We start from the raw sequence: 4,253 nt of genomic DNA on the forward strand, positions 1-4,253 counted from the left end.
ACCCCAAAAAGGGAAACCTCAGTTAGTGGAGTAGACACAAATGGATACCGATGTTAGAATTAGCGATAAGGATGTTAAAACCATTATTATAACTGTATTTTCAAAAAGAGGAAAGATGGAACCTATTAAGGTGAGACATGGAAGATATTGCACCCAAGATACACATGGATGATGGATGCAGTGGAGGAAGATCCCAGGCTGACAAGCAGAAGCCAAATTATTATAGTTAGGATTAGGTTCAGATACATAAAGCAGGGCGTGTGTGTGCGGAGGGAGGCATGGGTAATTAGCAGTACCTTAAACGAGAGAAGCTTATTCCTCTATCATGTAAAAGAAATCTGGAGGTAGGCAGTGCATAGCTTAAAGGGCAGCTCCACTGTGTCGTCAGAGATCCAGTCTCCTCTTCAGCCCTACTATCATTTGTGTGTATACATTCATCCTCAAAGTCATCTCCTAGTCCAAAGTGGCAGCTAGAGCTCCAGCCATTACATCCCCATTTCAGGCAGCACAAAGAAGGAAGAACAGAAGACCAAAAAGTGACCCTGCCTAGCAGTTAATTCCATTGAAGGAGTCTGGAAATCCTACAGAACTGTTCCACTTAGATCCTTTTTCACGTGGCAGCCTTTGGCTGCAAGGCTTAGAAATATACTGTCTTAGCTGGATGCATTGGTAAAATCAGAGTTGTGTTACTAAGTAGAGAGGGGAGAATGGCTATTGGCTCAGGTGGCCAGCAATCTCTGACTTACCAAGGCTTATAAGATGTTTGGTTTGAGGGCTGGAATGAGAAGAGCAGAAAACAGAAGTTAGTTGAATTTATGTTTTCAGAATAACTGAACCAATTAGATTTTCACTTTGGATCTACCTCACACATACAAAACACAGTCAATCCAGACAAAAACAAAATTTTAAAAGCTCTGTATCAGCTATCATGGCTGCATAACAAACAACTACTGATTTTAGTGGCTGAAAAACTTTTTAAAAATCATTATTTCTCACAATTTTATGGGTTCACCAGGCTCTCACCTAGAGTCATGTATTCAGCTGCAGTCATTTGGCAGCTCTATTGGGTCTGGAGAGTCTAAGATGGCCAGGACCTTATGGCTATCATCTGAGTGCCTCTCCACATGGCCTCTCATCATTCAGTTATCCACCTCAGGTGGTCTCACATTGTGCTGGGAGCATTCTAAGACTAGGAAGGTAGAAGCTGGAAGGCCTCTTGAGACCAAGGCTCCAGAACTTGCATTATGTTACTTCTGTTGCCTCCCATTAGCCAAAGCAAGTCACAGGCAAGACCAGATTTAAGAGATGAGAAATAGACTTCATCTTTTGATGGGGATGCTGCAAAGCCATTGTTAAAGGGCCAGAGACAGAAGGAGATGTGATTCATTGGGACCCATACTGTTAACAATCTACATAGACTCTCTAAAGAAAGTTTACTGCCTGGAGAGCTCTAGGAATGAAGCCTTCCTCATTCTGGGATCTTTGGATCTTACAACCTCAAACCTACTCCCTTCTTGTTTGTTCTAAAGGAAAATCTGCTAATACATAAATAAGCCCTGGCCACCTAAACAGAACTCTCAGCTGAGGGAGAGGCCAAAAGAAAGAGACCAATACATACCCTAGCTGAGGAAATCAGTATCAACTATCTTGAAAAATCCATTCCTTATTCTTAGGTATGTACAGTTAACAAAGGACTATAAAAATATTTTTAAAATTTGAATAATGAAAAAGAAAGTAAAGAAAGAAAGCCAAAGGAACAATAATCCCAGAAGGAATGGAGATAAATCAGAACACAGAAGTAAGCATGATCAAATAAACAAAAAAACCTTAAGTGACTTCAAAGAGATTTGATAAGCTATTACATTTATAAAACAAGAACAGAATACTGTGTGTGTGTGTGGAGGGGACAGCACAAGAAAAATCTTTGGAAGCATAATGCCAGTTATAAAAAAATCAATAGAGAACTTAGGGGGAGAAAAGGAAATCACCTAGAAAATGGAACAAAATCAAAGAAATGGAAAATAGAAGAGATAATAAATATAGAAAACACTCTATTGGATTTAACTTCTAAGTAATAGGAGGTCAGTGAAGAGAGAATTTGGAAACCCCTGGAAGAAAGTTATTAAAGAAATATGGACAACATTTTCTACAAAGATTTAAGTCCTTGGTTTGAGAGAGCCTTCTGAGTTCTTGCTATAATAAGTGTTTTAAAAAGAACCAAGTCTTGAAGTACCAAGGTGAAACTTTAGAACATCATGGAGCTTAAGAAACAGCAGGGCATCGATAAAGGAACAAGATTAAGTCATCAGACTTATTATCAGACATGAAAAAGCTTAGAAATCTTGTCTCTCAAGTATCCTTTCTGCAGGAAGAAGGTGTGATATATATGACACAGTGGAATTCCCTCAGACATGCTGTAAAAAGAAACTCTAGCATATCAACTGTTTAACCAGCCTAAACGCAATCAGTTCACATTAGATCAAAAGCTCAGTGGGCTTTTACAAGAATGTTTTTAAGAAGCATGGAATAAATTTCACACAATAGGAAAAAGGAATAAGAAGGTCAATAACATTAGTCATGTAGCAAAGAAAGCATATGTTTCTTCTTTCAATAGCAACTAAAGAACCAATTAGAAACACTAGAAAATAAATATACAAGTGAAGCAAAGGAAAATGTGGTATAATTTTGAGGCATTGATAATGTCAGTGTAGCAGACTTAGTGGCTTGCATTAATGGCCCATTTAAGGGCTGACCTATATCCACACTTTCTGTAGCCTCCCTACCAACACCCCAACTCTGGGTCACAGGACATGATTTAGCTAATAGCCCAGTAGCAATTGAACCAAGAGGGAAACATGAAAAGACACTTTCAGCTCTCTCTCTTGAAGCCCTGCCACCACAATGAGTTACAAACACGGATTCACCTGTTAGAAGGATATGAGAAACACATAGAGGGAAACTAAGTCATCAAAGCCAAGGCAATTCTAGATCAATCTGTCCCAGCCTAATCCAGCAGCCAAAAACAGCCATGGGAGTGAGTCCATGGAAGATCAGTCAAGCCCAGTCAGATGAGCAGAACCACTCAGCTGACCTACAGCCTCATAAGAAATAATAGGTCATTTTTGTTTTTAAAGGACTAAGTTTAGGGGTGATTTATTATGCAGCAATGGCTAACTGATACAGAAGTAAAAGAGAATTTATTTGACTTAGATACTAAGAATATTCTTTTTCAAATGATAAAGGGGGTATGACAACATCCTTGTCAAGAAAATGTCTTTCTGTCCATCCCACTTGACTCAACCAGGAACAATATGTATATCATCACAATAATGTAAACTTTGTGTCTTGGATTTCAACATTTAGGAATAATTTAAAACCCAGAAGACTTCATGGGGGTTATAGAACAGAATGTAACTCTTATTGATCTAAGGAATGAAAAGTATAGCTGAAAATGACTGGGATGAGAAAGAGGGGCTGGAGAAGAAGGGAGAGTAAGCATAGTAGCCTCAATATATTCATTTTACTTGGTAGAAGCAAGAACTATTGACAGAAGTTGATAGAACAGAAACCAGAGGTTTAAGTATATTATTTAAATTTGCAAAGGAAACCAGCGATGAAAAAGAGGTAGAGAAGCTGGAATAAATGAACACTACCTGCTTTCTGTCCCTCTAGCATGAGAAGTTGATTTTTTTAAAAAAACTGAGATATAAAATACATACAGTAGTGTGTATGAAGTGCACTAATCTTAAGTGAACAGCTTGATGAATTTTTATGTGTGTTGCAGTAACTACCCAGCTTGAGATCTAGAACATTGTCAGCACCCCCAGGAAATTCCCTCATGCTTCTATCCAACCTACACCCCCTTGAAATAGCCTCTTCTGATTTCTGTTCACCATTCATCAGTTTTTCCTGCTCTTGAACTTCAAATATTTGAAAACATAAAGTATATACTCTTGTGCTTGTCCTCTTTTATTCAACTGAGATTCAAACTCTCTTTTATTCAATTGAATAAATTGAATTTATTTTCAATTGAATAAAGAGACTCTATTGAATCTCTTTTATTCAAACTGAGATTTTATTCAAATGAGATTCATTTATGTTGCTGCATGCATCAGTTTATTCTTTGTATTGCAGTGCGGTATTCCATTGTATGGCTATACCAGAGTATATCCTCGTCAGTTTCCAGTTTGGGGCTCTTGCGAAAAAATTGCTGTGAAAATTCTTCTGTTTGTCTTGATGTAGATCTCAGCCTT

This window comes from Crocuta crocuta, unplaced genomic scaffold, assembly GCF_008692635.1.
Source record: "Crocuta crocuta isolate KB4526 unplaced genomic scaffold, BGI_CrCroc_1.0 scaffold655, whole genome shotgun sequence".
Taxonomy (NCBI): Eukaryota; Metazoa; Chordata; class Mammalia; order Carnivora; family Hyaenidae; genus Crocuta; species Crocuta crocuta.